Source organism: Culex quinquefasciatus, chromosome 1 (assembly GCF_015732765.1).
Source record: "Culex quinquefasciatus strain JHB chromosome 1, VPISU_Cqui_1.0_pri_paternal, whole genome shotgun sequence".
Classification (NCBI taxonomy): Eukaryota; Metazoa; Arthropoda; class Insecta; order Diptera; family Culicidae; genus Culex; species Culex quinquefasciatus.
Genome location: NC_051861.1, coordinates 113,808,725 through 113,831,787, shown reverse-complemented (window position 1 = coordinate 113,831,787; position 23,063 = coordinate 113,808,725). Strand labels below are relative to the sequence as shown.

At 34.1% G+C, this 23,063-nt stretch overlaps 2 protein-coding genes and 1 non-coding gene across 3 annotated transcripts in view; 1 reads left to right on the top strand and 2 right to left on the bottom strand.

The window, feature by feature from the left end:
* LOC6045627 overlaps positions 1 to 23,063 on the bottom strand; it is a 342,844-nt gene that overhangs the window by 239,345 nt on the left and 80,436 nt on the right. The gene's annotated exons all lie outside the window — the stretch shown is intronic.
* The window catches only part of LOC6048774, a 307,506-nt gene that overhangs the window by 208,409 nt on the left and 76,034 nt on the right, over positions 1 to 23,063 (top strand). The gene's annotated exons all lie outside the window — the stretch shown is intronic.
* On the bottom strand, positions 17,443 to 17,514 carry Trnat-cgu. Its single transcript has one exon. It is a non-coding gene; the product is annotated as a tRNA-Thr (tRNA).

Sequence of the window (23,063 nt, the reverse complement as noted above, 5' to 3'; positions counted from 1 at the left end):
TTATGACACTATTTAAAAAAAAATGTTGCAATACTATTGATAGAAACTTGCTAGCTCACTTCTTATTTTCTGAAAACTTTTAAAAAATCGCGTCGTTTGATTGCAAGTTGTAAAAAAATGTATTGAAAACAAATCAAAAAAATTAGAATATTAAGCCTTTTGAAAAAATGGAATTAAATATTTTTCAAATCATACAGCAATTTGATGCTGTCCCAAACTGATGAAAAGATTTAAGAAATAAACTAGTTAAAACAGTTGTTTTTTTGCGAATTAGCAAAAGATTGAAGAAATAAATAAAAGAAACCCCTTTTTGTTTTTTTCTTCTGATTTTCTTTAAAAAAAAACAAAAAAGACTTGGGAAATTTAATTTTGTATTTTTTTTTTTTTGGTTATTGCATTTAATTATTTGTTTTTAGATTTGGCAGCTTAAAAATTGGTTCTCGTTGCAATAAACAGGAATGCACTGTCTAATCTAATCTAAACTAATCTAATAAAAAAGCTTCCCGATAAAAAAAAAAGTTTGGTTAGATGCACAGAAAAAAAAAAATGATGGTAATATTCATCAGGAAATGGTGACAGATTTAGTGGCTAAAAAAATGATGAATTTTACCCCAGAAAATAATGAATTTTCATTAGTTTTTGATAAATATTCATCAGGTTCACATTTTTACACATTTTTTATGGAATATTACTCAAAAAAGAGGTAATATTCAACCTACCAAATTTTCAACATTCCAAAATTCAACTTTTTTTTCTGTGTGACGTCTCAAGTTCTTTCGTGTCATATTAATTGTTGAAGTATATTCAAGCACCTCCCGAGACATATTACCCTCATTAAAGCGACCAGACATACTGCGTTGCATTAGCAGCAGGGAGGAATTTGTGAACGGAAGACTTTCGACAGAATTTACAGCGGGACGGAGGATGCGTGGACATACCAAATGCCAAACGCTCTGTTGCCTTAAATGTGAAGTTTTTGGGAAAGTAGCAACTTAAATTGATTACATAACAAAGAAAACAACTCGATCAATTTTAATTGAGTAACAAATCGGCTCAAAAACGATGCAATCAAGAACGTTTTGCTTCACACAAAAAAAAAAACAACAATATTTTCATTCTTGCCCAATTAACGACTCTCGGTGTAATTGCACATTAAACTACTTTGTCTGCTTGTCTGTCAAAACTGCGTGTCACAAGTGTCCAAAGTGGCCGTCCATCATTATTCAATTAGACCACCAAAAGTACACACACGTTCGTACATCAAACCAGGCCGAAATCGAAGCAAAACAAACGGCCATAATTGCCGCAATTGCAACCGCAAGTGTTTAAGAAATTCACTCCAGCTTCGATCAGATTTTGCGCAAAATGTCAGAAAATTGAGCCGATGTCAATTTCAATTAGGGTGGAGGCGGCGGCCAACAAAATTGCAGCGCCAGCATATCGAGTGAGCTTCATAATGAACCTGAATGGATGCTGTCGGCAAACCGGTGATGGCTATCAATTTGGAGGAGGTTTGGAGAGAAAACTAAACTAAAGTCGTGGGTTGTTCCTTCCTGGATCCGCCAGCAGAAACACTTGATTACGGAGTTGCTGTGGGCTCTGAAATGTGGTTTTGCTGGTGGAATAACTGGTTGAAGGCACGCTCACTTTTGATTTCTGTTGGCACCTTTGAGCTGGAAAGTTGATTGATGAGAGTGATGTAATTTTTGTTAAAATAATTGTTAGAAAAATGAATGCAAAAAAAAAATCGAGAAGCAACAGAGCAAAGCGCACGCAAAGTGCGCCAACTGCGGTGGGAACCACATAGCAAATTTGTGGAACTAAAAAGCTTATTCTAGTTAGAAAATTCTTTTTTGAAGATTAAATTATGTAAAATTAACCCGAAACAACACCGCTCTTGCTGATCCACCGATGAATAAGTTGTCATTTAATTAATTTCTAATGTTGTTGGTGGTTTGTGCCATTTCAAAGAGCTTGCCCACCTGCTTCCACACACTGTTATTGGTGGCTATTAATTCCAATTTGCGGCTTGACACAATAAACTAAACACCGTTTTCCATTTGTCCACCACGCAACTGTTTGTGTGAATTTGTATGATGCACACACGCACACTGACAAAACTAATTAAAATAGATTAAAACAAAATAAATCGCACTCTGTTGTGCCAGTGATTCAATTATCACTAATCACGTTTGAGCGAAAGCAAAAACACACAACTGGAGTTAAGGGGAATCGGGCGACCATCAACACTGGTGAATTATCTGGGTACTTAAAATAGTGCATTAAAAATTGTTGCCAAAGGGGGGAACCATTCAAGTGCCCATCAACTTTAACCTCAAAATTTGTGGTTTTGAGCTATCAAATTACGCCAAGTCCCATTTGAACAAATTTTAAATCATTTAGTTTTTGGCATTGTTTCAAATCACAACCCAAATTGCCTAATCTCCACAATCTTGCTGATTGCTGTTGGTTTTTGGGGGGCCCCAATGTTTACAATCAAGCCCCCAAAGACTGTGTGCAATCAATTTGCCAACCATTTCGATTCCCCCCCCAATCAACGAACGAAGCTGCTTCACCACTAGTACAGGGAAAGAATCGCAAATTTTCACATGTGTTTCAAAAACTACGCACAAATGTGGACGGCAATCGTTGTCTTTTTTTGGGGAAAACTCTCTCTCACAATTATGGAATCTGTAAACAAAGTCACACACAACCCCACGAAATCACACAAAATCACACAGCCACTCACAGAATCGATCATCTCGTCCTTGCATTGTTCTAACACACCCCGTCCAGAACATCAAAAACAACAACAACAGCAGCAGCAGCAAAAATGTGATGTATGTGATAAACCCTTGCCACAGTCCACAACACCACAATTCATTTGTCGATGATTTAGAAACTTGGTGCGCCCAGTTGACAGAAGGAGAGAGAGAGAGAGCACACACACACACAAATCCGACAGGCATGACAATTGCCATATATAAATATAATTTTATTTTCATTTAGAGCCCAAACGGGTCCACACACACACACACACACACACAGGCGAGAGGTGCGTGCAGACATGCGTTTGGGCACGGAGGGAAATTGTGGGCAAAATTTTAGATTTTTTAAAGACAAATTGCTTAAACATTTGACAAGATGTTCAAGCCCACAAGTCGAAAAGTCCAAGTGCCTAAGGTTCCAAGAACCCACAAATCAAAGTGCCCAAATTTGTAGGCACCCAAATATGTAAGTGCCCAAATGACCAAGAGCCAAAATGTTCAAGTGCCCAAATTTCCAAGTACCCCTAGAGTCCAAGATTCCAAATGACCAAGAGCCCAAATGTTCAAGTGCCCAAATGCCCAAGATACCAAATGTCCAAGTGCCCAAGTGTCCAAGAGCACAAATGTCCTAATGCCCAAATGTCCAAGAGCCCAAATATCCAAGTGCCCAAATCTTCAAGAGCTCAAATGTCCAAGAGCCTTAATATTCAAATTCCCAAATTTCTAAGAGTCCAAATGTCGAAGAGCCCATATGTAGAAAGTGCCCAACTGTTCAAATTTCCAAGAGCCCAAAAGTCTAAGAGCCCAAATGTCCAAGTGCCCAAATGTCTAAGAGCCCAAATGTACAAGTGCCTAAATGTCCAAGAGCCCAAATGTCCAAGAGCCCAAATGTACAAGTACCTAAATGTCGAAGTGCCCGAATGTTCAAGTGCCCAAATTCATAAGAGCCTGTATGTCCCGGAGAGCCAATATTCAAGAACTCAAATGTCCAACAGCCTAAATATCTAAGAGACCAAATGTCCAATAGCACAAATGTCCAAGTGTCCTAATGTCCATGATCTCAAATGTCCAAGAGCACAAATGTCCAAATGCCCAAATGTCCAAATGACCAAATATCCAAGTGCCCAAATCTTCAAGAGCTCAAATGTCCAAGTGCCCAAATGTCCAAGAGCATTAATATTCAAATTCCCAAATTTCTAAGAGTCCAAATGTCGAAGAGCCCATATAATTTAAAATTGGTTATAATAGGAAGAGCCCATATGTCCAAGTGCCCAAATGTCCAACTGTCCAAATTTTCAAGAGCCCAAATGTCAAGAGCCCAAAAGTCTAAGAGCCCAAGGTCCATGTACCCAAATGTTCAAGTGCACAAAAGTCCAAGTGGTCTAATGTCCAAGATCCCAAACATCTAAAAGCAAAAATGTCCAAGAGCCCAAACGTCCAAGCGCCCAAATTTCCAAGAGACCAAATGTCAAAATACCCATGTGTTCAAATTCCCACAATTCAAAGAGCTTACAAGTTAAGTGCCCAAAAGTATAAATTTCCAAGTGCCAAAATGTCCAAGAGCTCAGCTGTTTAAGAGCATAAATGTCCAATATCCCAAATGTCCAAGTGCCTAAATATCCAAGTGTCTAAATATCAAAATGCCCAAATGTCCAAGAGTCCAAATGTCGAAGAGCCCATATGTCCAAGTGCCCAAATGTACAAGAGCCCAAATGTCCAAGTGCCTACAATTCAAAGAGCTTACAAGTTAAGTGCCCAACGGTCCAAGAGTCTAAATATCCAAGTGTCCAAATGGTCAAAGCCTAAATGGTAAATAGTCCAAATGTCCAAGAGCCCAAACGTCCAAGAGCAAACTTTTTTTTCCAGTTGCTCAAATATCCAAGTGTTCAAGTGCCCAAACGTCCAAGAGCCCAAATTTTCAAGATCCCAAATGTCCAAGAGCCAAAATGTACAAGTGCCTAAATGTCCAAGTGTCTAAATGTCCAAGTGCCCAAATATCCAATTGTCCAAATGTCCAAGCTCCCAAATGTCCAAAAGTAATAATGTCCAAGTGCCCAAATGTCCGAGTGCCCAATCGTCCAAGTGCCCAAAATTCGAAGATCCTGCAAGTTAAGTAGAACAACACAAATTTCTAAGAGTCTATAGGTCGAAAGAGCCCAAAAGTCTAAGAGAGCCAACAGGTCTAAGAGCAAACAAGTCCGAAATTTCCGAAGTCTAAGAGCTCACAAGTCTAGGTAGGCCTGAGGGGTCCGGTATCTGATTTGACTCGACTCCGACTCCGCAAGTCAAAGAGCCCAAAAGTCTAGGAGCCTCCAGATTTGAGAGCCCAAAAGACTAAGTCTAGAGGTCGAAGTGCCCACAAGTCTAAGAGATAACAAGTCCGAAATTTTCGAAGTCTTAGTAGCTGTTTAGACTTACCTTCGACTCCAGCTCTGCAAGAAGTTGACTCCGACTCCGACTATTTTTCCAGTATTCCAGGCCCTTAAAAAGGACTGACTGAGGAATCCGGTAGTTGTTTTGAATCGACTCCAACTCCAGCTTTGCCTAAAGACCCGACTCCGACACCGACTTTAACAACCATTCGACTACGACTCTGGCTTTTCCCAGAATTTTTTTTTTGTTAACTCCGACTCCAGGTCCTCGAATATTACTGACTGAGGAATTCGAAAGCTGTTTTGTCTAGACTGTGATTCCAGCTCTGCCAGAAGTCCCGACTCCGACTTAAACAACAACTCACTTAAAACAAAAAAAAAAAAAAGAAAATTAACCTACTTCGATTCCGACTACGGCTTTTTTCCAGTATTATTTTATCGACTCCGACTCCAGGTATTCAAAAAGTACTGACTGAACCGACTCCAACTTCAGACTTCGAGTCGAGTCTTTTTTGAGAGCTGGAATCGGAGTCGAAGTCGCTAAATATATTTCAGAAGCCGGATTTGGAGTCACTCAATCTTCCAAAGTCGAAGTTGGAGTCGATAAATTCGGAGAAGCGGAAGTCGGAGTCGGTATATTTTTAACAATTTTGTAAGGGAGTTGATGTTAGAGTCGGAGTCGGTAAAGAGGGTCTTTTTGATGAACCGCAGTTAAAGTCTGAGTTCTGAGAAGTTTCAGTTGGAGTCGGAGACAACAAATTCGATAAAACTGGAGTTGGAGTCGGAGTCGATTAATTTTCAAGAGCTTCGACTCCAGCTCTGCAGGAAGTCCCGACTCCGACTCCGACAACAAGTCCCATCAACAACAAGTCGCATACAAAACATAAAATAAAAATAGACTGCTTCGAGTCCAACTCCGATTTTTTTTCCAGTATTTTTTTATCGACTCCGACTCCGGGTCCTCAAAAAGTACCGACCGCACCAACTTCAAGTTCAGACTCGAAGTCGGGTCTTTTCGGAGAGCTGGAATTGGAGTCGAAGTCGCTAAATATTTCAGTAGCCGGAAATGGATTTAGAGTCGCTCAATCCTCCGAAGTCGGAGTTGGAGTCGGTAAATTATGAGAAGCGGAAGTCGGAGTCGGTAGATTTTTAACAATTTTGTATGGGAGTTGTTGTTGAGGTTGGAATCGGTGGAGAGGGTCTTTTTAGTGAACCGTAGGAGTTCTGAGAAGACTGCGTTTGAGTCGGAGTCAACAAATTCTATGAAACTGGAGTTGGAGTTGACAATTTTGCCAATTTTGTAAATTTTGTAAATTTTGTAAATTTTGTAAATTTTGACAGTTTTGACAATTTTGACAAATTTCGACAATTTTGACAATTTTGACAATTTTGACAATTTTGACAATTTTGACAATTTTGACAATTTTGACAATTCTGACAATTTTGACAATTTTGACAATTTTGACAATTTTGAGACAATTTTGACAATTTTGACAATTTGGACAATTTTGACAATTTTGACAATTTTGACAATTTTGACCATTTTGACAAGTCGCTAAATCTTCAGGAGTTGAAGTCGAAGTTGGTTAATTTTCAAGAACTTTGTAAGGAAGCTGTTGTTGTAGTCGGAGTCGTTAAATCTACATAAGGTAGAGTTGTCGAGCCATGATAAAAAAAACTAAGAATTTCAAAACAATTTTTCAGAGTCCCCAATCCAAAAAGGGGCAACCTACCGGCCGACGGCACGGAACGAAGACCCAGGCTCGGTTTGTGCATTTGTTGATTATATTGTTGCATTTCGTGACAATTAATAACCCCTTCGGATATTCGCAACGACCAACTGGTCGGGCAAACCTCCCTTCTTCTCTCCCTCACATGTAGGCCAATTACGTGCGTGTACAACCCTGGATTCTGGACCCGATCTCCGTGTGGACGGTGGTCGAAGGCCTCCTTTTTCCGGGCTTTGTTTGTTTATTGCAAAATGCCGCACCACTCGATGTCGTCGTCGTTCCTGGTCTGATTTGGAACCCTGGTCCAGAGGACACAGTAAAAGTGCACGTACTGTGGATTTGCGGGGATTCGTTGGATGGTTGGAACTCACTCTCCACTGGATCGCATTCATTTTTCCCAATTGTGAGGGAGGGCGGTAGGAGGTTGGAAACAACAAATGATATCGTCAAATCGGTTCTCGGAAAATCCACCCGACTATCTATCGACGGTTGGATTTACATTGACCGAGTAGCGGGGTGAAACAAATAGTTTTCATAAAATTTTATTTAAAAAAAAGTCATGCAACATGTTAGGAAACAGTCATGCAACAAGTCACGCGAAACTTAAAGCGAAAAAAAGTCACGCGACAAGCCATGCAACAAAGTCAAGTCACGAAACAGTCATGCGACAAGTCATGATTCAGATGTCACGTGACTTTTCCTCTAACTTGTCACAACTTTGTCACATGACTTATCGCATGACTTTCTCAAAGTCGAAAGTATGTCTCTATTTTGACATTTCCATCTTCTCGAGCAAGCTCACAATTGGAAAACTGCTCGTCCTGCTGCACATTCAAATCATTTCTTCATTGTCAACCAATTCACGTCGCTCGTCGTCGTCATCGTCCTCGAAACCACAAAGTGTTACCACTGCTGCTGTACAACAACAAAGTGTGAGAGTGTAAATCAACTCCCAGGATTCCATCGGGCAGGCAGGCCGGGAACGATTGATGCAATCCATGTTGCCCTTTCCAATACCCTCAAATTGGGGACCAGCAGCTCGAAAAACCACACAAATATGCAAATGGCAAAATATGGCAAACAGATTGAATTAAAAGCAGGAATTTCCACAGGACGACACGCAATATGACGCTCTGACGGTGATTGGCTTCCTCCGGAATGACAAACGAACTTCGTTGCGGAGAGTTATAATTACAATGTTTTCTTGCAAGCAGATTGAGGTTGTCGTGCAACGTGTTCATTTGTAACGCGTGCTGATATGACATTTTTGTTGTTGCATGCATCGAAAATGGTTGTAACGATGTAAATTTTGTAATTTTTGACATTTTTAACAATTTTTGACGATTTTTGTCAATTTATATACATTTTTGTAATTTTTTGCCATTGTTTTACAATTTTTGTCATTTTAAACAATTTTGACAATTTTTGACAATTTTTTGTCAATTCTGACAGTTTTTGTCTTTTAGTCATTTTTTGTCATTTTTATCATTTTTGTCATTTTTGTCATTTTTGTCATTTTTGTCATTTTTGTCATTTTTGTAATTTTTGTCATTTTTGTAATTTTTTTAATTTTTGTAATTTTTGTAATTTTTGTAATTTTTGTATTTTTTGTAATTTTTGTAATTTTTGTAATTTTTGTAATTTTTGTAATTTTTGTAATTTTTGTCATTTTTGTCATTTTTGTAATTTTTGTAATTTTTGTAATTTTTGTAATTTTTGTCATTTTTGTCATTTTTGTAATTTTTGTAATTTTTGTAATTTTTGTAATTTTTGTAGTTTTTGTAATTTTTGTAATTTTTGTAATTTTTGTAATTTTTGTAATTTTTGTAATTTTTGTCATTTTTGTCATTTTTGTCATCTTTGTCATCTTTGTCATTTTTGTCATTTTTGTAATTTTTGTAATTTTTGTAATTTTTGTCATTTTTGTCATTTTTGTCATTTTTGTCATTTTTGTCATTTTTGTCATTTTTGTCATTTTTGTCATTTTTGTCATTTTTGTCATTTTTGTCATTTTTGTCATTTTTGTCATTTGTGTCATTTTTATCATTTTTGTCATTTTTGTCATTTTTGTCATTTTTGTCATTTTTGTCATTTTTGTAATTTTTGTAATTTTTGTAATTTTTGTAATTTTTGTAATTTTTGTAATTTTTGTAATTTTTGTAATTTTTGTCATTTTTGTCATTTTTGTCATTTTTGTCATTTTTGTCATTTTTGTCATTTTTGTCATTTTTGTCATTTTTGTCATTTTTGTCATTTTTGTCATTTTTGTCATTTTTGTCATTTTTGTCATTTTTGTCATTTTTGTCATTTTTGTCATTTTTGTCATTTTTTTCATTTTTGTCATTTTTGTCACTTTTGTCACTTTTGTCATTTTTGTCATTTTGGTCATTTTGGTCATTTTGGTCATTTTGGTCATTTTTGTCATTTTTGTCATTTTTGTCATTTTTGTCATTTTTGTCATTTTTGTCATTTTTGACATTTCTGTCATTTCTGTCATTTTTGTCATTTTTGTCATTTTTGTCATTTTTGTCATTTTTGTCATTTTTGTCATTTTTGTCATTTTTGTCATTTTTGTCATTTTTGTCATTTTTGTCATTTTTGTCATTTTTGTAATTTTTGTCATTTTTGTCATCTTTGTCATTTTTGTCATTTTTGTCATTTTGGTCATTTTGGCCGTTTTGGTCATTTTTGTCATTTTTGTCATTTTTGTCATTTTTGTCATTTTTGTCATTTTTGTCATTTTTGTCATTTTTGTCATTTTTGTCATTTTTGTCATTTTTGTCATTTTTGTCATTTTTGTCATTTTTGTCATTTTTGTCATTTTTGTCATTTTTGTCATTTTTGTCATTTTTGTCATTTTTGTCATTTTGTCATTTTTGTCATTTTTGTCATTTTTGTCATTTTTGTCATTTTTGTCATTTTTGTCATTTTTGTCATTTTTGTCATTTTTGTCATTTTTGTCATTTTTTTCATTTTTGTCATTTTTGTCACTTTTGTCACTTTTGTCATTTCTATCACTTTTGTCATTTTTGTCATTTTTGTCATTTTTGTCATTTTTGTCATTTTTGTCATTTTTGTCAATTGAGACAATTTAAAATTTTTGAGAATTTTGGGATTTTTGACAATTTTGACTTGATATTGACAATTTTGACTGATATTGACAATTTTGACAATTTTGACTAGATTTTGACAATTATGACAATTTTGAGAATTTTGACAAATTTGACTTGATTTTAACATTTTTGACTTGATTTTGACAATTTTGACAATTTAGACATGATTTTGACAATTTTGACTTGATTTTGTCAATTTTGACTTGATTTTGACAATTTTGAGAATTGTCATTTTTTGGGAATTTTGATAATTTTGAGAATTTTGAGTTTTGAGAATTTGACTTGATATTGACAATTTTGACAATTCTGACAATTTTGATAATTTTGACATTTTTTATAATTTTTACAATTTTTACAAATTTTACTATTTTTACAATTTTTACAATTTTTACAATTTTGACAATTTTGACAATTTTGACAATTTTGACAATTTTGACAATTTTGACAATTTTGACAGTGTTGACAATTTTGACAATTATGACAATTTTGACAATTTTGACAATTTTGACAATTTTGACAATTTTGACAATTTTGACAACTGTTTCAAAGCACCTTCCGACACAACTTCGACAAGATCCGTCAAAATCCTGATTCGACAAACGTTTTCCCCTTTTGCCGAAGAAAAGAACACAAGTCCCTCTGATTGGCTCACACACACACACGTGTGAGATGCAAATTGTGCCTGATGAGGTTTGTCTGGCAGAGTTTGCATTCTTCGGAATCCGCGACAACAACGAGAACCGTAGGTGCGTTCCGCGACCTCCTTTCGAAAGGGTTAATAGTCTTGCCTGACGATGGCGCTTTGTTCCGCCCAAAAAGGTTTCGGAAGTGGAAAATTTAGAGTTCTTTCCCCATCTTGAACGTACACATGCAACGAACTCTCTGTCTACGTGACATCTGTTTGGCAAGAGAGTCGCACCTCAATCAAATCCCCGAAATCCCGGAAACCTGGGAAAGACATGCCACAAGATGACGGGGACGGTTGGGTTTTACCGGCGCGCGTGTTTACTAACCACATTTACCTCCGTGTGTGTTGTGTGTGACAGGTTTTCGGGATTCGGAGTGCGATTTGGAAAATTTACACAAACAAATAAGCTCGCATGGTCCTCTCTTGTTATTGCATTTTTGGCGAACTAAACGATGAACAGAAAATTGACGGCCAGAATTCGAAGTTTTGTTTGGTTTAGTTCATTTAAATTAAGAGAAACACAGTTCAGAAAAATGTTTCGTGAAGAATCATGCAACAAAGTAACATGTTGCAGATGAACATGTTACAAAGAAACGTGTTGCAGAGTAACGTGTCACAGAGAAACATGCAACAGAGAAAAGTGTTGCAGAGCAACATGCTACAAAGAAACATGTCGCAGATGAACATGCAACAGAAACAAATGTTGCAGATCAACATGCAACAAAGAAAAAATGTTGCAACATGTTTTTTTGCAATTTTAACCAAAAAAGCAACTGTTTTAGCACTTCTTACGATTCAAAAGGTGGAATTTTCCATTTTCAAGGCAAACTTGCAAAAATCCAGCATAAATTGTCACCCCCAAAGAAATCATCACAAAACAATTACCCTCAACATCGGTCACTTGTTTTTCGCATAACATGCCAATTTAATTCGCTACCAGTCTTGAGAAAATTCCCGCGCGATTAAGCTTTAAACGTTTTATCTGGGCAATTATTCCACCCACCACCTTCAAATAACAAAAAAAAAAAACGAAGCAAAATGCATTCTTGATGACAAGTTGAACACGCCGTCGACGACGCGACACCGATGAGAATCGTCACATAAATTTTAAAGAACATAATATAAAGTTTGGAGGTTAAGCTCACGCGAGTTGAAACCATAAATTAAGTCAGACTTTAGTGACTTTAGTGGTGCAGTGCTCTTTTTTGTGTGGTTTAATTACATCGATTTGTGCTGTGTGACACCACCCGTCAGCTTTTACTGGCTTCGCCAGGGTCGATTTGAACTTGACAAGTCGTTTAGACTCAAGATTGTTCGAAACTAATTGCTTTGTGGTGTACAGCAAACTTCCCCCCAAAAAAATCGTCACATTTTTTTCAATTAGTTCATATCCTCTCTTGACTATCTTGAGTTAAGGAAAAGGGAAAACGATGCAATTAATTACACATTGTTACTCGCGTTGGCAGAAGGGGGAGATTCGCTTGAACAGGTTTGAAACCTTGATGAAGACGTCTTTCTAAAGCTGCAAAGGTCTGCGAAAAGTTGAGCGAGGACGAACGAACAAAAAAAAAACCGCGAAAGTTTGATGGAAATTAAAATAGTGTGTGTCCGAAAAAACTGGGCAAAAAATGCAAGGAATGTCTTACCGTAATAGTGCGAGAGGACAAGAACAAGATAATCTGTGCAGATTTTTTTTGCTAATTAACTTTTAAAAGCATTTCACGGTTGTGAAGCTTTTTTTGAAGGGGGAAAGAAGTGCCAAGAATAGGGTTGTCACAGAGGATATGTTATACGTTATTGGATATTTTTTCAATTATTTATTGCATTGTTCTTCAAATTCAAATATTTCCAAGAATTTTTCACTGACAAAAAGGAAAATTTTATTTGTTTTTATTACACAAAGTAAAAAATATGTAAATTTGTTTTTTATTATGTGAAATATTACATCAACTTAAACGGAAATAGTGGCAAAACACTGAAACAGTTGTGAATTTACACATTTTTAGTGGTAACATTACACATTGTTCTGACATAAAATGTACTAATTCCCAGATATAATATTACCATGATTCTTTTACTGTGCATTCAAGTGATTTTTCAGACAACTTTTATAAATTTTTGTTGAAAAATTCAAACTTACATTTCTATGCCTTCTAAAAATGAAAAAAAATCCCAACTGCATTGTGAAACTACATTTTTTTTTTCTGTCAGTCGCATTACGAAATGGCTCACTTTGCATCACAAAATGACCCTTAATTTTCTCAAAATTGATTTAAAATTTTCAAATCTAAAGTGGCGGCAAAAATGTTTGAGTTAAAAATAAGAAAATAACTTGCAAAATAAAAAATACGAAAAAAAACCTTCGGATAATATTTTTGAATTTCCAATCAATTGTTTCTTAATTGTAAAAAGTTTCATCAAATATGCTTGGTGCAAATGGTCTAAAAGGAAAAAATGAAAACAAATTTTTAATGTTTTCTACACAGTATAAAATTGCGTAAATTTCGAAGCTGTAATTTCAGAAAGTTGAATTTTACCTCTTTATTGATGTAATTTTACCTCAATTTAGACTGAAAAAGAGTCATTACACCAGAAAAGCATAAGCATAAGCATAAGCATAAGCATAGGTGCCCACCCGCAGTTGCTACTCCGTTATTGACCAGGACCTCCAGAAGTTAGATCCACGAGCCGTGGAAGATGAGTGGGCGCTATCTTTCCTCGCTTCGCAACTTCTCAAAGGCCCCTATCATGCTGATCAATACCGGCGCCGGCCACGACCAGTGGTAGGGTCACGGGGAAGTGGATGGGAATGTTAGTCCGATACTTGAGTGATAGAGACCGCCCAATCGACTGCTTCTCCGACAAAGTATCACATGAGTTTTGAGGGGGTTAGTAGATGGGTATGAGGTCAGGATTCACGAGTGGCAGTGATGTGACCATGAGCATTTTGTTTATCGGTTGAAAATTTTAAATCTCAGGCAGCCGGCTGCGGAAAGATAATAAAATGATTATTAAAAAAAAATTTAATCGAACGCGTGCCAACCGAGCAGTATTGCTATGGGCAGGACTTTTCAGTAAATTTTTAATGTTTGTACAATTTAGATGACGCGATCAATGAATTTAAACGTAAAGAAAACAAGACACCACGTAACCGATTGTAATGAAATTAAAACAATAACTTAAACGAACTAAACCGGCGGCGTGCCTCCCAATCAACGTGTCATTACACCAGAAAAGTGTTAAAATTACCCATTTTGAGAGGTAAAATTACACATTTTTTCTGACATAAAAGATGTACCCCTTCCCATATGTAATATTACCATGATTTTTTTTCTGGGTATTCTTGAGAAAACAGTTGATGTTTGTAAAATTTCATGACTTTTTTATTGTATAAGCAACAAATTCAAGAATATTTTGATTAAAAAATGATAGCATGACTGAATTGCCAATTTTGGAACAGATTTTCTGCAAGATTTTGCAGTTTTTTTTTTCAGTTTTGATCAAAAAGAATCAGATTTTCGCGGATCTTTATTTTTGTTGGCATTATTCCACGTACGAGCTCTTCAGTGAAAATATGAGGTCAAAAATTAAATATCCAAAAATTTACTTCTGTCTAATTTAAGTATTCATCTTTTCATGATTCGTTACTGGAATATTGTTTTTCAATGAAAATCATTATTACGAATTATGTTGATGATGTCAATTTTGGAAAAAAGTAAGCTCAAAAATATTAACTGAAATTCATTTGCTTATTATGTAAATCATTTGCTAAAATTCGACCTTTTTCTATTCGACCTAATGTCCATTTCCCCTTTTTATACTTTTTATATCGAATATCGTAAAAATAGCTTTCTTTTTAAAATTTTCCTTCTATTTTTCGAAAAATATGAAACTACTAAAAATACAAATAAGTAGAATGCATTCAGGTATAAGTAGAACTATTTTCAGGCCAAAATAAAAAAAATATTACAGAAGCGTCTATCATTTCATGAAACAAATCAAATTGAAAGCTTCTAAAACAAAAACTAGATTTAAATACATTGCTAAAGTTTTTAAAATGTAGCAAACGGATTTATGCCAAAAGGTCGAAAAACAAAAGGTCGAAAATCTTTTTTTTTATTTGAGCATTATGTCTCAGTTACACAATTGTCTAACGGAAACAACACTAAACTCTTTTTTTTGCCAAAAATGCTTTAAAAAATATAAAAATAAGAGGATGAATAGTTTTAAAGATTATAAAATTCACAAAAAAAATTAAAGCAATTTGTCATGAGACTGTTTAGACGTTTAGAGAACTGATAATGTTTGAAAATATTAAAAATCTCACAAAAATAATTGTAAAAAATTAACTTTGTGTGAAATTTTAAGAAATTTTAAAACAAAAAAGTCAGATTTGTGTAAAAAAATGACAGAATGAAAAATCTCTAAAAAAAACTAAAATAACTCCAAATTAGTTTAGAAAGCAGATTTTGAAAAGAAAATTTAACATATATAATATATACAGATTTATAAATTCAAACTTTTCTTTACAACTGATTGGAATAAATGCTTATGTTTAAGAAAAATGTAAATTTTCGCAAAATATTACAAAAAAAAAAATCTTTTAGTCACATTTTGTCCTTGCGACCATTTGTCTTTCGACCTTTTATTCATCCGGAATAATCACTTTTGAGTTCAAATAAGGTATAAAAAATGTAGCATTATTTTTTTTGTTTTCTTATAATTTTTTAATAAAGAATTACAAATAATAAATGGACTTACTTCAGACTCAGGTTCAAAGGATTTGTTTTTCAACACATTTTTTTTAAATTATAGAAGAATAAAGAGATAATGGAAGAGAGAGAGAGACAGAGAATGTAAGATAACATATTAAGATATTTTTTGCAATTGAAAAAAAAACAAATGAACAAAATGTTATGAAAAAAACCGTATATTCAAATAAAATAAGAGAACAGAGAGAGAGAGAGAGAGAGAGAGAGAGAGAGAGAGAGAGAGAGAGAGAGAGAGAGTTTCTGTTTTCAATGAAAAACATCTCTAAGTATCAAAAGGCAAATTGTTTATTAATTGACAAACAAACCTAACACTTCAATTGTTTAATTTTGTTTTTAAATAATCCACAAAAAATGCAATTCTAGTCAAATTTCCATTTAATATTCCAAAAAATCAATAATACGCTCGTTTTAAATGTTAGGCTTGATTCCAAAATATTCTAAATATTTTTTTTTCAAAAAGCTCGTACAATTTCACAAATATTGCATTTTTTTACATTGTAAATTAGAACATAAGTTGCTGAGATATTGGCATTCTAAAATGTGGAAATGCTTGAATAAGACCTAAAAAACTTTTCCTTTTCTTTTTTCTTGTTTCTTTTTCTTTTGTTTGCTGTATTTCAGCAAGCAGAGGTCCAATGTAAAATGTCTCCTAGGCAGTTTTATTAGAAATTTGTGAAGTTTTCAAAAACATATTTTCAGAATTTTTTTTATATAATTATAAATCAGAAAACGGGATTTTTTCAATTAAAACAAAACTTTAATTCTTCAGAACGGTGCACTTTATCGAAGAAACGAAGAATTGTAAAGTACCTACATTTTCAAAAAATCCGGACTAAAATTTCTATTTGTTAAAAATACATTTTTATTTTCAAAAAATCATAAAACGGTGGCAATGTTTGTGGTTATAGCTCAGAAGTTGCCTTTTATATCAACTAAAAAAAAAACTAAATAAAAATAAATGTGATTTTGGGAAACTGATCCATGTTCCTATTTTTTTCTGATTAGTCCTCATTAATACCTACAACTTTGCCGAAGACATCAAATCGATTCCTTCAAAAGTTACAGATTTTCGAATATTTTTACGTACCATTTTTGTAAGAACAGCTGCCAAAATTGTATGGAGACTTGTATTGGTGAATCAATCACACAAAATGGCTTCTTTGGTCGTAGGGAAGGCCCCCACAAAATTTGAGCCAAATAAAAAGATACAAAATATAAAAATGGACGAAACCGTCTGATTGCGAAGATGTTAAAAATACAGCACAAAAAAAATCTAGATCCCAAAGGATAAAACACTTTCCACCACCGCAGTGGCCATCACGGTAATGGATTGACACAAAAGAAGTGTGTTTTTTCTCATCACTTCTTTTAGAAGAAAAAAAAATCCCACAAAGAACACCCTCCCCCCGTCACAGCTAATTCGATAATATATTCATGGAGGAAACAATTCAATTGGTTCCGCAGCAGCTCCGTGGTCATGTCTCACTTTGCCTCAGAGTCAGTCCGGGCCAACTCAATTTCCCCTTAAGCCTTAAGGTGACATTCCACTACCGCACACAAAGACAATGTTGCAGATTTGCATTTTTTTTTCCTTCCTTTCTCGCTCTTATCAAACTCTCTTCTTTCTTCAATCGTGATCGTGGAATGAAACGTGGAAAAAGTGCGCACTCTTTTTCTGCTCGAACAAGTTTTTTTTTCTGACACTGGTGTCAAATATTGCATGTAAAGCGGGTCGAAAGTTTGGGCGATCCCTCGGAGAAGAAAAAAAAAGAAGGAAAAAACGGTGTGATTTATGACTTCTTGTGGGCGCTTTTGTTGAAGGGAAATTTGCTCGTAATTTTCGCTGACAAAGAGTATTAAAAGCTTTGAAAGAGAGCAAAAGTTTGCGGTTGGAAGGTGCGATGGTCAACCTTATGCTAAATAGAGTCAAACACCTTCAAGTTGAAATAAAAAAAATCCTTTGAGATCAAATTATCTCATCAAAAAAGAACAGCAACACTGCCTCCTGTGAGGATTGAACTCACGACCGCTGGTTTACGAGACCAGCGCTCTACCACTGAGCTAAAGAGGCGCGGTTGGGAGAGGAGCCGCCCGGAACGCTAGCGCTGGAGAGGGGCGTGACTCATCCTTGTTCTCGCGAGACTCTGCTTCCAGTCAGTGGTGAAGAAGAAGAGACAGAGAGACGACGAGTTCATCAACACACACACAGCACAGCAGGCGGGTTCTGCGAAACTGCTGGCGACCAGGCGAGCAGAACTAGACTAGCGGCGTGGAATGTGATTTTTGTGTGATGGTGTGTTGAGCTTTGTGTGATGTGCGAGCTTGGAGGAAGTGTTTGGAGTGTGTGAGAAAAGGAGAAGCTGATTTAGGGATCTTTTCCTTATGAGTTTGTTGAAATTACATCAATATTTGGACTTATTTTGAAACAAATTTCGTAACTTTGTAGTAAATGAAGATTTTTTTTAATTTTTGGCAAAACTGGAAAATTCATAAGTTGTCAAAAAGGGACAATTTTCAAAGATTTTCTAACGCTTTTTTTTTTTGCAGAAATCATTCACAGTGGTAATTTAATACTCGCTTACTTTTTGAGAAGGTACTATGTAAATAAGAAAACCGATGACGCATTGGCAGTTCTGTCAAAAAATAATCTGGAAGCCTTGACCAACGTAAATACTTCTTAAATGAAATCAGAGGTAATTCATAAATCATTCCCTTTATATAAAGTGACGCAAATAAGTAACTTTTGTCAAAACATTTGACTATGTTCAATTATGCATATTTGCCCTTTTTGAATGAATTTTCTGATTAAAAAAAAAGAAACCATCTATTTTCAAATTGAACATGTAAATTTAATTTTTTACGGAAAACTTATGTTCTCAAAAATAAAACAGACACTATTTTTAATATTTTTTTGTAGATTAAAAAAGGTACAAAAGACAGACTCAATTATCCGAATTTTCGATTATCCGAAGGTTTGTATAGGACTTATTATTCGTTTTTTTGTCAAATTTGAATGGTTGATTGCATATTCAAATAAAAATTGCTTTTTTCACTATATCATTATCGCCATTCTGGCCGCCATCTTGGATTAAAAAATTCAAAATTCTGTGGTCTTAAAAACCTTTTTGTTAGCAGATTTTATTTTTGTCTGTCCCGTTCGTACTAATTTTATTTCTATATAAAAAAAAAAAATTTACAAACGGGTTTTCTGAAAAAAGGAAAGAAAAAACATTTTGAAATTAAAAATGTGTGTCTTAATTAAAAACTGTACAAAAACAACCTGTTTTCTTTAAATATTTTGAAATTATATTTTTTATTTTCAATTCTTTTGAAACAGTTGCACTGATATTTTATCGCAATGAAAATAACTATAAGCAATTCCACACCAACACTAGAAAATGATTTATTTATTTTTTTTTTTTTTGCTTTGGTTCAAACTTTGTGAGGGCCTTCCCAAAAAGCCATTTTGTCTGGAATTTTCTGATCGTTTTGGTGTCTTCGGCAAAGTTGTAGGTTTTTTTTGGCGATAAATTAAAAAAAAAATTTCACATATTAAATTTTCCCAAAATCCGTATGCTATATTTTTGACAATTTTTGATATGTTTTTGGGACATAAAATGCAACTTTTGAGCCATCGATAAGTATGGAAAAAAAATTCCGCCAAGATGACTGTTTTTTGGAAAAAATAGAAATTTCAGTAATTTTTTCAAATTTAAAATGTTAAATGAAATTTGCAATCGAAAAGTTAATTACATATTTTCTGAAGCTAAATTTTTGAAAAAATCCCGTTTTTTTAATTATTTAAAAATTGTCCATACCCATAACATTTTTTTTTTTTCGAAGAATTCAAAAAAAATCCCAATAAAATTGCCCACAATGAACATTGAACACTGGTTTCTGAAACACAGCAAATAAAGAGAAAAGAAACCAGAAAAATAATTTTGGAAATTTTAAAATCGAGACTGACATTTCAAAAGGGCCAAATATTCAATATTATGCTTAAAATATTAGAGTTGATTTTTAAAATTTTCAAAATATTTTTTTCGAAAGGTCATCAAATATCACAAATGTTTTATTCCAAATAAAAAAAATACAAAAAATAAAAACAGTCGAAAATCGGTGGATTTCGTTGAGTATTGCTCAAAAGTAAGTTTTGATCATGTAATATTAACTAATTTTTATGAGGTGCCGAAATGGCGTAAAATAAAAAAAAACAGAATGTAAATTAGGGTGGTGGCAACTTCTTATTTTTTAACTAAATTTACACATTAAACCTGTTTTAACAAAAAGAAATGTTATCATATAGAGATATATACAGCAATTCCATTTGAAAAGAGCCTAAACCAAAAAAAAAGTTCTCCGATCGGGCTCAAATTTTGTTTGGCCATTAATCGTGCTAGGTGGTTCAAAAATTTTCGTCATTTTAAAAACCACTTTTTTTCATTTCACGAGCGTGAAAGGATATTTAAAAATAGGGTCCGTGTCTGGACCAAAGAGCCTATGTCTGAAAATATTTTATCGGATTCCTCGGAAAATTTCACATAACATATCAAAATTGGCGATGTCGAACCGTACGTTTTGGAGATACGATTTTTGAAAATAAAAACTGCGTTTTCGACGCGCCACGCGCAAAACGGGAAAATGACGAAATCGGTAAAACTGCGATAACTTTAAAATTTCAGCGATGACCTATACATGTCTGGGTACCAAAATTTTCGTAATTGAGAGACGCAACTTTTGGTACCATAACATCTATAGGTCATCGCTGAAATTTTAAAGTTATCGCAGTTTTAGTGGAAAAAGTTGATTTTTGCCGATTTCGTCATTTTCCCGTTTTGCGCGTGGCGCGTCGAAAACGCAGTTTTTTCAAAAATCATATCTCGGAAACGTACGGTTCGACATCGCCAATTTTGATATGTTATGTGAAATTTTCCGAGGAATCCGATAAAAATATTTTCAGACATAGGCTCTTTGGTCCAGACACGGTCAAAACGCCATTTTAAGTTTTCATACGACTTTTTCAATAGTTAAGCTAGATTTTGGAACTTTACTATTTTTCCCAAATAGCCAAACTCATCACCTTTCTTTGCGTCTAAGACAGCTAAAATCGGATGAAATGGAGCGGAGATATGATTTTAGAAAAAAGTGGTTTTTGCGAAAAATGACGAAAATTGCCATTTTTTGAACCACCCTAGCACGATGTAGGCCACCCTAATGGCCAAACAAAAAAATACGGGTCTAATTATTTTGGCCAAGGAACCCCCAGAAAAATTTTGAGCCCGATCGGAGAAATTTTTTTTTGGTTTAGGCTCTTTTCAAATGGAATTGCTGTATATATATTTTTTTCTTTTATTGTTTAAGGAGAAAATAAATAACAACAATTACTTTGAAACTAACAAAAAGAGTTTTTTTTTATTTCAGGCCGTTGCAAACAATTTTCAAAGTTTATGACATTCTACTTAACATGGTTGAACAGTTGAAAATTATTTTGATTTGTTTGTAAAATTTCAATGTACAGTAACGCAAAATATTTTTTTTTTAAATTTTATCGTCAAAACTTTGATTTTTTGTAAACTTGGATTGTGAGACAACTGAACGGACACTTTATTCATTTAAATGTCGAAACCATGGCAAGTTATTTTAATTTCCAATTCGAATTTTCGGATAAGGCCAATGCAAATTTTATTTCAAGTTATTACCCCCCTTCAAAATTTTCGTAAGAAATCAACAAATATTATGTCTTGCCAAAAATTTTAATTTACCATGAAAAAAAAAAACATGTAAAAAAACTTGCAAATTACAGTCCAGCATTGATTTATTTTACACTTCGGATAATCGAGTCACGGAAACAAATTTTAGCCAGGATCAACTGCGTTAGAATTTTTAAATCCAAGATGGAATACATTTCATAATGTGTTTTGAACGTATTTTCAATCGAATATAATATTTTTACGTTTTTTTTTTTATTTTTGGAGTACAGATCAGAAAAGACGTGAAATTTAAGGAAAAACAAGTCAATATACGTTTTAATTGATATTTAGCAAATTGTAATGATGACATAAATTGTTGTCAAACGATCGGGCTCCATTTTTGGTTTGACATCCTCTTTACACGGAGCTCACACACACACTACCATACGTTTTGATAGTGTAGGTGAGCTCCGTGTTAAAAGTGACAGTTCGTCACGTTTCCGTTTGACTTTTCCAAAACAAAAAAAAAATGACCACAAACCGGGATTTTTGGTTTTTCTCAAAAAAAAAATCCTTGAAATATTAAATTTAAGTTTTTATGCATTTCGCTTACACTCACTTTTTTAGTAGAAATAATGTTTTTTACAAAGTATTCTTTGTGCAATGCTTACCTGAAAAGATAGAAAAAATGTGTTATTGTTAAACGTTAAACAATTTAAATTGTTTAAAGTAATATAAATTTAAAACTCTTGAAGAAGTATTTTTTAGTATTTTTTTTTTTGAATAAAAACGAATGCATTACACTATTTTTTGAAACCTTATATTTCATATTTTGTGATGATAAATTAAGTTTTAAACTTTAAGTACTTAGTTTATCAAAAGTTTAAAATAATACTCTAATTTTCATAATATAATTAAAATCACAAAAAAAATGTTTTTTTAATATATTTTATCAATCTGGAAACTACTGTCGTGAAATTTTGGATGGATTTGCACAACTTTAACTTAATTCATATTATACAGCCCAGACTCGATTATCCGAAGACCTTGGCAAAATTCCACTTCGGATAATCGAATCACATTTTTTTCATTGTCCTTTCGATTGCTGACCTACCCCTCTAAAGCGATTTGACATTTTAAAATCCAAGATGGCGGAAAAATTGCGGTTATCAAATATTGAAAAAATGATTTTTTTTATTTAATAGTCAATCAACTATACAAATTTGATTAAAATGGGCTCGCAGAACTCAAATTTAACGTTAAAAACAATATTTTTTTTCGTGATTCGATAATCTCGATATTCTCAGAAACATCCAAATGAAATTTCTCATGAGGTTTTATAATAACAAGAGTTTCCAAAAGGTGTCAACGGTTTGTTGCAAATTTAGCCATAGTTGACTTCTTCAAACTCTTGAGGCAAAGAAAGGAAAATAGAGAAATCTACTTTAGAAAGCGTTTCATAAAGAAAAAAATAAATAAACCAGTAGTATAAAAATTGGCCTGCAGCAAATTGCAATTAAATTCTAAATCCCTTCAATAACCCAACAATGAAGTGCTCTAAATTTCAACAATAAACACCTGTTAATCTCCAGCACACGCACCGCGAATCACTTTCCCGAGCACGTTCTAATTACGCCACTAAAATCCTAAACACTAGAGTGGCGACCCCCTCACTCCCTAAAAGAGGACGACTGGTTGTAAATGATACCCAAAACAGACACAACCGAGTCCCAAAAATCCAACCCTGATCCGATCGGGGACCCCCCCCCCCCCCTCCGGTGGAGTAATTCTATTCCGAGCGACGTTTGCAGAATTTCAATTAGCAATCGCAAAATTTGTGCGTCCTTCCCCCACCGACCCCCAAAAAAGGTGAAACAAACTGGAAATTGTTTCCGTGCGTGCGTTTTTGTGCACAAAAGCACATTATAAT